The sequence below is a fragment of the Equus asinus genome, chromosome 12 (assembly GCF_041296235.1).
Source record: "Equus asinus isolate D_3611 breed Donkey chromosome 12, EquAss-T2T_v2, whole genome shotgun sequence".
In the NCBI taxonomy this organism is placed as follows: domain Eukaryota; kingdom Metazoa; phylum Chordata; class Mammalia; order Perissodactyla; family Equidae; genus Equus; species Equus asinus.
Window position 1 is genome coordinate 16195623 of NC_091801.1, and position 13158 is coordinate 16208780.

Below are 13158 nucleotides of genomic sequence, written 5' to 3' on the forward strand. Positions count from 1 at the left end.
AACCTCCATGGGCTCAGGTGAAAGCCACCATGTGGTGGCAAGGTGTTGATGTTGGAGCTGTGGCTTATGAGGCAATAGGCTTATGAGGGTTTGTGACGGCCTTTGCTTTTGTGTATGTGTGGAAATTTCCATAAATTAAAAAAAAAAATAAAGGGCCAGCCCTGGTGACCTAGTGGTTAAGTTCAGTGCGCTCCACTGCAGCAGCCCGGGTTCGGTTCCCGGGTACTGAACTACATCACTGGTCTGTCAGTGGCCATGCTGTGGTGGTGGCTCACATACAAAAAGAGGAATATTGGCAGTGGATGTTAGCTCAGGGCGAATCTCCCTCAGCAAAAAACAAAAAGAGAAAGCTTTATAAAACGTGGAGAGGAGAGTCTAAACTTTACTTGAGTCTGCGTCCATTAGGGCCTAAAGTTCATGAGGGTAACAGGAATGCTGGCATTCCTGAGCCTCTGCTACGGCACATTAGAGGGCCTATAAAATGGAGCTTACTTAATAGAATGCTGGGAAAATTCCCCAAAGGTGAGATATTCAGAACTCACAGACTTCTAGGATGCATTTTATGGAGGAACTCCTCCACTATTGAAAGAATGCAGGCTATCATAACAGCAGCTCAAAAATGAACAATGGCTCTCTGGTGAATTGTTTTATGATACACGGTGAAATACAGAACATGAGCCATCAGGTACTGAATTTCTTGTGGTTTAGTATTAGCATGTTCTTAATGACATTTCCCCTATTATTCTTTGGTGAAAGCAACGTGCTTTAAATTCCGTCTGTGGTGGTTGGATCAACCATGGTGTCATTTAAAAGACTTGGGGTGTGTCCACACAGTACACCGTCTCCACTGCATACAGAATGTTCAGTGAATTAGAAGAATTTTCCCACCTCCGTTAATTTGGAAGAATAAAAACCAATTCAGGTTCAAAAGAGCAACTTTAGCCTCAAGTTCTTGAGGTTTTTAGCTTCAGAAATGACAGAGGTCTCATTGTAATTTAGGGGTTCAAGTATAGGATCTTCCCTCATTTTGTTCTGCTCAAGTCAGAGCCATAACGGTTATTATAGCTACCTTTCCTGAGTCCCTACTAGGTTTCAGGCACTGGGTAGATGCTTTACATGCCTTCTCAACCTAGCAATTGTGCTAAAATAGAGCTCTTTTATCTTCACTTTACCGATGGGAAAACTGGTCATACAGCTTAGGAAGTGAAAGAACTAGGATTTGAACCTAAGTCTGTCTGACTGCGTAGTCTCTGATTTTTCCATTCTGCTGAAAATTGGAAGGAACCTTAGATAGTATCTCTTCTGCTGGTTTTCAAGCTGGGTTCCAAGAAGCCTTAGGCTTTCATGGAAGTGATTCAGGAATCTTGGGGGAGGGGTGGAGCAAATGTGGGGGCGGGGCAGGTCAATTGGGCTTAGGCTCCATTCATTGGATTCAAAAAGAGCTTCATTTCTATCTGTTTTATAGGGTGATTTTAGATTTTTTTTGAAACAAGGGTTTTACTGAAAAAAATACTTTAAAACACTTGATCTAGTTTAACTTCTTCATTAAGAAAGCACAGAACTTGGGGTCCGGAGAGATGAAGTGCCTCGCCTAAGACTTTATGACGGGTCCAACACTAACTGCAGATGTCCGAGCTCTGCTGAGTGTACTGGCCTCCCCGTGTCCTTTAACTCCTGTCTTGTTAAGTCTCGGGGAAGGTGAGAGGGAGTCTGACCTGCTTGTGTTTCCTGACAGTATTCTTCTTAAAAAACGAAGGCAGGAATACCTTCACTTCAGCAAGCTAGACCATTTTTTTGGCCCTTTGGCTATAAGTCTAAAGTTGGTCAACATTCACGTCATGACAAATTAAAATCAAATGAAGACTTAAATATGTACTTAGTCTGGATGATTTAGGGCTCTCTTCATCTTTTCATTCCAATCCAAATGAGTAGCAAAGGTTACTTCTGCATGAATCATTTAGCTAATTATAAAGCTTTGGCTTGAGAGTACTCTTGCTAGAAAACTGCTTACGCCCCCATGTTTATCAACCCAGTCAAAAACGACTGTTTTCACAGGAGACACAATAGGTGTGACAGAAACATTACTCTTAGAAGGGTCAGGTATAGCCAAGAAAGTGAGCATCACATGATCTGACACAGTTTATATGGATGACCGGCTTGTAAGGCCTAAGATTTCACGTGCTCCCTTGATATCTCTGCCCAAAGGTCTGTGAGTTCTCCTGTCCCCTGCTTTGCCCCCTCTCCCACAGTGGGAAAGCCTCCCCACCTGGCTAGTTCTCCTCCAGCTGGACCAGCTGTACTCCACCAGGTCCTCAACCTGATGGGTTTCACTTCCCCGCCAGCCCACACAATCACAGACAAGCCAATCGCGTCCTCTCCTGGGAACCAGGGTACAACTCACCCTCTCATTACTACAAAGCCTGCCCCCACAACCTCTTCTTGTTGACTCTGTTCCTGAATGCAACCTCTGAGTGGCCCTACGTGGCGTGTAGTGCCCTGCTCCCCTGGGGCTCTTGGTATACGTGAGCAATAAAGTGCTGTTTATCCCATGTGTCCAGTGTCAGATGTCCTGCGTGTGGTTATCCCAGAAGCCTCGGGCAGGACTCCCTCCCTCACCAACAGGATGACCAGAAACTAATACTAATACTAAACGGAATTTTCAGAGAGCTAGTGCCAAATATCACATCCTTTGGAGTTTCACTAAGTGTCAGGCTATTTGCAAATAGAAATGAATTTTAACTGAAATGGTGTCAGTCTGAACTGACCTTTATTAATTTCATGGCTCCTGAGCTTTCCCATCTGCTCTTTTTAATTTTTACTATTCTCACCTGGAGATTTTTGGGAACAAGAGCATTGTTCTCTTTTCTGGGATGGCTTAACTGTAGCCCTGCCCCAAGGCAAAGGAATAAAATGATGACCCTTCCATTCCTGTCATTTAAATCTTTACTGACTGCATTCTTTCAGTAAATTGCAGGAGAAAGAATTTTTCTCATCTCCACAGACAAGAGATTAAAATAAACAGATCTTTTTTTTTTTCCGTCTGAAACATCCCAATATTAATTTATTTCCAAATTCTCAGCCCTAGAAACAAAGCTCTAGATGTAATTTCTTTTCCTAGTCATGGGATTTACAGTAGGAAGGTCATGTTTGTACTAGATTTTGGTTTGAAATTAATCTTCTTTTCTCCTCAGCCTTTCTATAGAATCCAGGCACTTCATTATTTAGCCACTTCCAAATATGAAATGCTTGTCATTCTTGAACAACAATCTAATCTTCCCTTTATGGGTGGGGAAACCAAGCTGTGGAACTTACAGACCAGCGCCAGGACTAGGAGTATCTACTCCCGCTCTAAAGGTAGTGGCTACCCATTGAGCTGCTTTCCTCCACACATTCTTGGACTACAAAGTAAATTGTAAATTGTTTCATAAGCAGCATGTGTGGTATCTCCAACTGTTAGAAAGTATTAATTAAAAGCTCATTTGCATTCTGCCTTATAAGAGAAGCTTTATAGAGTAAATAAATATATTCAAACTCTCCAACCAACCTTAACACCGAGGCTGTGTTACGGTCGCTTCCCCTCTCTCCTGGACTGTGCCTCATTCTGATCAAAATATATTCTTAGTTCGGTTGAACAAGGGTTCATTTAAACCACATCTGGTGCTCATCAAACCTCTATTTTAGGAGTGGGGAATTCTTTTTCAGAGATAGAGTCTGTCTGGAAGGTCCATGGCAGCAAATAGTTCTCATTAAATTTCACAACATTTTACCAACATATATACAATACTTGCTTTTATGTGATTATAGAATCCAGCAAACCCTGCACCCCCACTTCAAAGGATTCCTCACTTGACTAATTCTAAAGAGTAAATTGATTTTCTCATCATTTGTTGTGTTTGACAATAGAAAGGCTGACGCAGCAACACTGCTAAAATGACAGCTCATTTCTATTCAAGGGGAAGGAATTTGTGTTAATATTCTTAATGACTGGCATCTTTATGAGAAACGTGAAATCATTTATCCTTAGCAATAACCTGCCTAGGATTAAAAGGTACTTGGTACTTAGAACGGAAGTCATCTGTCAGGAAAAATTATTTAGACTGATGCAAATTAACGGAATAAATTGGCTTCCTAATTATGGTGTGTATATTCAAGTGTGTTAACATCAGTTGGAAATGAAGAAGAATTTGGAGGGGATCTTTCAAGAAGTGAACTGACATTCTGCTGGAGGAAGAGATAACACGTTTATTTGATAAATTCCTTTCACATTTCCTAAGAATTTCTGGAAATGATTTAGGAAGCAAGGACACGTAAATCAAGGGAAAACATTAAGTAAGCGTGTATGTCATTCTTCTTTACAACAGTAATAATGCCTTATGGAAAACCCTGAGCGGCGTGTTCATTGTGATGCCCTAGATCCTAAAGCACCCATAGTGTGGTTCCAACCCTCTCAGGGCTGGCTTGGTCAGGAGCCTGCTTCGCCTAGCCTTCAACAAGCAGTGTATGGACCAGTCCGCGTACTCCATAGGAGTCATTCTGCTCTTAATAGGCATGGTGTTGCACACCAGTTAACAGTTTCTTATTGGAATCTCAGTGTTCTCTTCCTCACCAGCTTCACAGCAAACCTTCATTTAGCTTTTTATCAAAAAGCCTAGTAAATTGTGGGAAGAAGTCTCTTTACCTGCGTTGGAAATTAATTAGTCTGGGAAAAAAAGGTACAAATTACAGGAAAGGGTAGACTCCTCATGTAATTAATGACTGGGTTTCACTGTTTAGCATTTATATAGGACTTTCTTTTGAGAGACAACATTGATTTTTAGAGACAAATTGATTTGGGTCCAAATCCCAGCTCTACAGGCATGCAGTTTTTTTGCCTAGTTCCTTTACTTATAAGCAGAAAGACTAGTATGGGAATAATGAAGTCTGACAGCAAACAGCAGCCCAGCGTGTGGGAGGTACTCGGTAGCATTCAGTTTCTCCTTCCTTTTCTGGGAGTCTTCTAGGGTGCTCCTGGCCTAAGCGCTCCGTCATTATTATTTGCCCTGAGCGAGTAAAGAACATAGCCCTTTTTCCAGTGAGCATTAGCCAAGGGGTGACCCTGACAACGGTTGTCCAGATTTCTGTCTTTAAATATAGATATTAAATGATATAGAGGGAAAACAGTAGGGATGTCTTTAAAAAAAATGGTGATTGGGGCTGACCCAGTGGCACTGTGGTTAAGTTCGCGTGCTCCACTTCAGTGGCCTGGGGTTCGTGGGTTGGGATCCCAGGCACAGACCTACATACTGCTTATCAAGCCATGCTGTGGTGGCGTCCCACGTACAAAATAGAGGAAGATTGGCACAGATGTTAGCTCAGCGATGATCTTCCTCAAGTGAAAAAAGAGGAAGATTGGCAACGGGTGTTAGCTCAGGGCCAATCTTCCTCACCAAAACAAAAAAGATGGTGATTGATAATCATTAATAATAACCTGAATGTTATGGTTGTGACTTCAGCCCCAGGGACAAAGACTTATTAAGGGGATCAGGTACACTCAAGGTGTTGGAGTTGGGGTTAGGAATCCTAAGAAGGCTTTCACTAGAAAACAGTGGATTAAAGAGACATAGAAAAAAGGAGGAGGCAACAGCCAATAAATTTGGCATGTGCTGATTCCACTTGGTTCCCTCCAGTCTTTTTTGTGAACAGGTAAGGGAATAAATTGCAACTGAAAATCATATGATCAGAGAGCAGGAGCTGGGGCAAAGCACAGGAGTGCAGACTGGGCAGAGAAGATAAAGAGAAGGCAGGAGGTGTAGGCGACAGGGTCCTGGACACAGCCGACTGCAGAGGTTGCACACTCTGAGACATGCTTGTAGAGGATGTGCTGAGACCCAGACAGGAAAAAGCCTGGTTCTGCAGAATCCACAAGTACCCGCGTCTGGGATTGGCAGGTGCATTAGTGAGAAGAACCAGAGGCTAAGAGCCAGAGCCTGAGGCAAGGGTGATGGACAGCAAAGGGAGTGATAACGGGCAGCGCCTGAAAGGAATGGCTGTAATGCTTTAAACTGGTGCCAAGCTGAGTAACCTGAGACCCGATGTGTGATTGACTTCCACGAATGCAGTTTTTAGCCTGAAATCCCCTTACATTGCAGTGAAGTTAAGCCGTGCACTTAAGGTGTCTGTGTGGTGGGCTAGTACAAAGGCTGTGTTACTAAAGAAGGAAGGAGATAGGCAAGTGTGGTACTCTCATGTCACCTAAGCATTCTTGTTGGGGGAAAAATATATAGAAATGAATATTATCAGAAACTCTGGAATGGTAAGAAACCACCAAAGGGATGGCTGGAAGCATGGGTAGGAAGAAGAGAGGTGGAAAAGCGTATCGTATGTACTTGGCCACTTATTTTGAGCTCACGTCTTCCTTGACGGGTCCCTTGCAGCATCATTGCTCAGCAGGGACCTGTGAGGGCGCCTTAGTGAGCCAGCTGTGTTCACCTCTTTTTATCCTAAGTGGTTACAGCATAGGGCAAAATCATAAAGTCCAACTGGAAGGGAGACTGAGCGTCACTTTTTGTCATACACACAAGAGATTAAATTCTAAAAGAGGTTATCCAGAAAACCAAAAGCCACATCTGTCAGATTATTGACAGAGCAGTTCAGCTTTCCAAAGATTGGCTTAAAAATTTAAAAAGAAACAAAACATGAAATTTGTTTTCTTCTTTTTTCTTTTTTTTTTTGTGTGGCTTTAAACTGTGTCTTTTGCTGTAAAGCTGAGGTTTGGCAAATTGAACCAACTGAATTTTTAGGTCTTGTGTTTAAGTATTTAGATCATGACGTCTCTTTAATAGAGAGCTGCAAACATCATTCATTCATTTAACAAACATTCACTGAATGCTAATATGTGCCAGGGGCTGCTGGTGATGCAAATAAGACGTGGTACTTGCTTTTTCATACAGATGCTTTTCCAAACTTACAAACTATGTTCCTGGAAGGAATTTTCTCAGTTGCAGAATTTAAAAATTACTGAATATTTGGAAAAGAAATTGGTTAAAATATCAACTGAGCTGAAAGGAAACAAGGGAAAATGTGGAATAAGGAGTATATAATTAATGGTAGGGGGTCTGGAGTGGTCCATGTCTTGCCTGGGCCCCCATGTGTCCATCACCTCAGTCAAGTTGGTCAAGCTCTCAGACCCTGTTTCCTTGTTTGTGTGATAGAGACCATGAGAATTTTGTGTCATGGAGATGTTGAAAAAATTAAATTGAGTAATTATATAAAGCACTAGCTTGCACAGGACAGGTAGGTACTCAATAAATCTCAGCTGTTATTATATATAATATCAGTAAATCAAACATAGGCATCTTTCTCAGTCATTTTGTTTAGTTCTTTAAGAGAATTTTATTTTTTCTATTGCTAAATATAACATGATCCCTAGAAGTTTTAGATAGGGTCATTAGGGCCAATGAAAAAGCATTGGAATGTCAAGAGGATATACTGGAAAGAGTACTGGTTCTAGAATTTTAGGCTTGAGTGTCTGTCTGCAGAATATGACTGCCGTTTAGTAGCCATGAACAATAATGATATAAGTAACCTTCACAGCCTGTTTCTTAATCTGTAAAGTGGATCCAGTAATGCCTGTGATATCTACTTCATTCAAAGCATTTTGAGAATCAAATAAAACAGGGTTGTAAAAATGATTTGCAATAGATAATACCATATATAAATAAAAGTTATAGCTAAATAATAAATAATTCTGAGCTGTCACTGAGCTATGGTACTAATTATTGGTGACTGGCAAAAGGTGTGATTGTGGTTTATAAATACTTTAAGTGAAAATTAAAGTATTCAGTTTATACAGAAATTTGAGTTTTACAGTTTATACAGAAATAGAGTACAGATTTGGAGGAAGTGTGGAGAAACAGAAGACCTGCATTCTGGTTCTTCACTTCTCCTCGACTCATCTCTTTTAGCATATGCAAATGATTTTACTTCTCTGTATCTTTTCAAAAAATTTGTATTTGAAAACAATTATTAAAAAAACTGAAATGTGCTGGGGCCAGCCGCATGGCTGAGTGGTTAAGTTCATGAGCTCTGCTTCGGAGGCCCAGGGTTTTGCTGGTTCTAATCCTGGGCGCGGACATGGCACCGCTCATCAAGCCATGCTGAGGCAGCATCCCACACGCCACAACTAGAAGGACCCACAACTAAAAATATGCAACTATGTACCAGGGAGCTTTGGGAGAAAAAGGAAAAAATAAAATCTTTAAAAAACAAAAAAAACTGAAGTGTGGAGAGTTGAGCTAACTTACAGAAAAGTTGCAAGAGTAATGAAAAAAATGCTTGCATACAAAATTTACTCAGATTCATCTGTTATTAACAATTTGCCCCCATTCCTTTATCAATTGCTCTCCCTTTCTCTCTCTCTCTATGTAAATATATATATATTTTTCCTTGAACTCGATGAGGGTAAGTTGCATATGTCATGGTCTTGTACCCCTAAATATTTTTCAGTGCATATTACCTAAGACTGTGGCTCTGTTTCTTCTTCTTTAAAGGGGGCACAGGTACGTGGTTGTGTGACATGCTCCACAGGGTTGTCAAAATCAAATGAATGTTTGAAAGCACTTTAGAAAGTATAAACCGTTATACAAATTAAGGGATGTGTATTCCATAACCTGGGAAAAATCAAATTATATGAAACCTTAGAGGACTTACAAATTGTAGTGGAGTACAGACTAAGAAAGTCCATTGTCCATGTATGTAACAAGCTGAAGACGAGAGCTAAGGGTCTCTGTGACGAGTGAGAGAAACGAGAAGGATGCTCTCCCTCTACGTGTCATGCCTTTTGAGTTATATTCCTCCTGCGAGGACTTGCATCTTTTTTTGGTGCTGTTTTTTACTTAACAGCCATTTTATGTGTTTTTTTTGGTGGAGATTATGAACATATTTGAGAAAAGGTCATAGAAATTCAAGGGCACTTGCTGCTCAATGGCAGAATAGAGCTGTAAAGAGTGTGGTAAGAGCTCAGCTTTATTTCTTCTGGTTCTCCTGTTGAGTAGTGAAAATGACCTTCTTCATTTTCATTATAGACAACAACTGAGATACAAATAGAATACGAAATAGGAAAGCGTGTTTTACGTATGTGTTCAACGCATAGCCTTAGTTGAAAAAATTATGAACAAAATATTCTTATGGACCAAATAAATAATTGTTCATAGAATCTCTTTTCAGCATTCACTGAAATAAGGCTTAGCTTTATGACAAACAGGTAATTATTGCACCACACTATCTTCACACTCTCAACAGAATTCTCCCTTTCATCAGAAATTGTAATATTGGTAGGCCTGATTTCTTTATAATTCTAACCAGATTTGCAATCACCTTCTCCAGTGGATTGAAATATGACCAATAACTTAACAATGTAAATGAAAATACTATTTTTTCCTGTGACATATTTCTGTCATTGCTCTGAAAATCATAATGGATTCCTTTGGATACTTACAACAACAACAAAAAAGGAAATCTGGAACATGTTCTAAAAATAAAACTCTTTTTCAAAAAGTCAAAACCACAGTTAAATATTCTAGGTTAATCTTTTATTTTGAATTATTAAATTGTTATTCTTTATAGTACAAAATGAAAAATGTAAGTGAATGACTATGAAATAATTTATAATCCAGTAATGATTGATTTTATTTATTTTACAAATAAATCAGTTTTAAACATAAATTATATAGATATGTAATGGTATGTACACTCACGTGATTTATTAAGCTATGGAGAACGTTGCTCTTAATCTTCTCTTGGGAAAATTCCAGTACCTGTGGAAGTATTTCAAATGTTTATTTCTCAATGAGGTGACATTAGTGAGGAACAGCTCTACTGTTCAAATGCAACATGTTTCCCTAATATTGAGAAAATGTGATATATTTTGAATTACTTAAAGTGGAGCAGTGAAGTGGGAGTTGGAAGACATGGCTTCTAACGCTAGTTACTCCACTCATTAGCCCTGTAGACTGGAGCTTGTCCTCTGGTGTGCAGAAATGGCGTATCTGCTTTGCATACTCAACTATTGCAAGTTCCAGTGATTTGGCTCAAGGGAAGATGTTTTGAAGGAATAATGATTAATATTGTCGTCATCATTTGGGTCACGTTCTTTTGGCATAGGTTAAAAAAATGCCTTTACAAAGAAGGTTCTCTATAATAAAACTACATACTTTCAGATCATCCATAGCAACAGTGCATGAGTATTTTCATTAGAGTGGATTTTCTGCAAGGAATACACCTGAACAAGGAATATACCTTTTTCTGGTATTTTTTCCAGTCTCAAGAATTCTCTTCAGTACCTGATTATTCATCATAGCACTCAGCAAGAGGACCCACAGTCACAGAGAGAGCTGGGCTCATACCTTCACGTTCTTGCTAGGTCCTAATGTGCGATAGACACATGAACTCCCTTTAGTCCTGGTAGGGTTTCACTGACTTGCACTCTTTGATAAACTCTCTGGTAAGAATGAGTCTTGTGATTTTAGTCAGGTCTCTGAATATCCCCAGTCCTCAGTTTCCTCCGATGTAAAATGAGAGATTTTCCTTAGATAATCTTTAGGTATACCTCTAACATTCTGTGACTCTATGGTATCTTATATGCCTTTCCTGGAAAACCTATCCCGATTCTAAATTATTGAAGAAAGCTACAAGAAAGAAGATCCAGTAGCTTTGACAGAATGTGTGATAATTTCCTCTTTCTTCTAAGTAATTTACAGTCTCTCATCTCACTGGCTAATTGTCCTACAAATGAGAATGTGACTCTTAGCCAAAGAATTTTTACGATCAAATCCCTCTACAAACAAAAAACCCATCCAATAGGATTTACGATGGTGTTTACAGGGCATTTTAGTTTATGTTATGCCACAGATAGTAGATATATATTCATTTAGGCGGGACAGGTCTATGTAATTGGCGCCATCTCTGAAATTCTGGTCTAGCCATAATTTTACAGGTCCTTAAAAGCAGGATTGTCACAATCTCCTCAGTTCAGCTCTCAAGAGAAATTAATTGATAACATAGAATCCTGAGTGGCTGGCATGTGAGTGACACCCAGCTATACAATTTCACATCTAATCAAGGAAGATGGGACTTCTCGTTGGCCTATTGTCTATTTGAATCTGTTTCTGGATGGACTCCAGCTGGCTCAAATGCAGCCCCGGAGAGTGATGTGGGCAGAAGATGGAAAAAAAATGTAAGCCAGAGAATCAGGGCATGAGGTAGTGCCTCCCACATTGTCAAAGGAACTGTCTGGTATAGGTGTGGATTTGCCGCTGATTAGTTTTCTCAAATTTCTCAATGACAAAATTGCAATTTTCTGTCCCAGTTATCCTTCAAAACCTATGAAGAATAGAATAGCAATAGATACAAAACTGTACCTAATTAAGAGCTAAAATTATAGGACATGATTTTAAGCGGTAGGAGAGAAACTATGAGAAGGAAATTATCAATGGTTGGAATGATTAAGAAAGAAAGCTCCACAGAGGTAACGGGGGGGATTTTTCTTCAAAGATAGCTGAGATTTGGGCACCATGATGGGAGGGCAGCCGCAGCCCAGAAAACAGTATGAGCAAATGCTCAGCCGTAGAATTAAGTGATTTAAATTCAGGAGATGCTTGACCAGCTTCGTAAAGAGAAGAAAGTTCATGGGGAAGTGGGATGGTTATAGTGGAAAAGATTATGCAGGCCCTTACACGCTGGTATTTTATTTAGACTGGATGCTGTAGAGATTGGGAGATGGCTGTTTTAGAGTAACGGGATGACATGATGAAAACGGAAGATTCGTTTAACACTGCTGTGTTGAATGAGTGGGAGGGAGAGAGAGAGAAAGTATAGAGCTCACTTTAGAAGCATGAGGTGATGCAGAACTGGATGAAAGTCTTTCCCCTTTCTCCTTACCCTCCTTTTTAGTTTCAAGGAGAACGTTTTATTTATTTAGGCTTGTCTTAAGGGAAGAGCAGAGTTTGCCAGTAGAGGAGAATGATGTAATCTAGTTGAAGGAATGGCAGAATAAATGCAAAGAGGTGGTGGGTGGCATGCTCCCGAAAGATTAACCAATTTGTCCAATATAGTGCTATTAATGGCAGCCAAGTTCTAGAATCCAGGTTTCCAATTCTTTTCCACTGGACCACCCTGCTGCTTCTTCCTAATTATAACACTACTGCCATTATTCAGCAAATTTCCCTTCATTGCTAGTAACGTGTTAATTTATTACTTGCTCAGCGTGAAATATGATTTACCTGAAGCCAATGAGGCAGTCTAGTGGGGTATTCTAAGCTTCCAAAGGGTTTATGACAGTGGCAGAGGCAACTGTGGGAAAACCTCCAATTCCACTTCTGAGATTACTGTCATGGTAGCTCAGAGGGGTAGATCAACGGATAGTGATTTTTGGAGCAAAATGGCTAATGAGAGTAACAGTTGTTATACACGAAGCATGTACCTTATTTTCTCTCTATTTTTTGTCCGTATTTTTGTGCCAAAAAAAATGTAACTCTCTGATTGAACATGTTTTGACCACATTCATGTTCCTTTTTCTCCCCTTCCTCTCCACTTATTCACTTTTCTTTCCTTACAAGGACCACGCTTCTCCAATTCAAGAAGTCTTTGTATTTCTGAGATGGGTCTAGAGGCTGAACATGTATGAAGAGAATCCTGAACTGAAATCTGAATTTAGACAATCTGAAATTAAGAACTTTAAGAACATCGGTTTACGTTCCATACTCTCATCTCCATGCAAGTACATTAGCCCATTGACCTAAGCGGGTACCAGATGAAGACATCTGATCTAGCCCAACTTTCGTGCTTGTTGCTGATGACATTTATTGACCTAACTATGGCACTTGTGAATTATTCTTTTTCCTCTTGCTTCATTGAACTGGATGTCTCAAGAATTGCCAATTCAGTCATTAGCCATTAATAGCTTCCAAATATAAACTGGCTCATGCCAATTAGACCCTCAGGCATGGCAACCCTAAATGAGAAATAGGTTACAGGTGCTGATATTTAGGCTGGCATCTCTCCCATAGGAACCAGAGAATGTGGTTCAGAAAACTCGATTGAGTAAAATAAAACAGGCCAAAGTCTTCATTAAAGACCTGAATGGAATCCAAGTCTCTTTTGAGGAACCAACATGCTGTCAAG

At 40.0% G+C, this 13158-nt stretch overlaps 1 protein-coding gene across 12 annotated transcripts in view; it reads right to left on the reverse strand.

Moving 5' to 3' along the window:
* Positions 1 to 13158, reverse strand: part of SULF1 (sulfatase 1) — a 176255-nt gene that overhangs the window by 152169 nt on the left and 10928 nt on the right. For 8 of the 12 annotated variants that reach the window (XM_070481121.1, XM_070481107.1, XM_070481122.1 and 5 more), the window contains exon 2: positions 9735 to 9794. The exons of the other annotated variants lie outside the window; for them this stretch is intronic. The gene's annotated coding sequence lies outside the window, so the exon portion shown is untranslated. The remainder of the gene's footprint in view (positions 1 to 9734; positions 9795 to 13158) is intronic. 12 annotated transcript variants of the gene reach the window in all.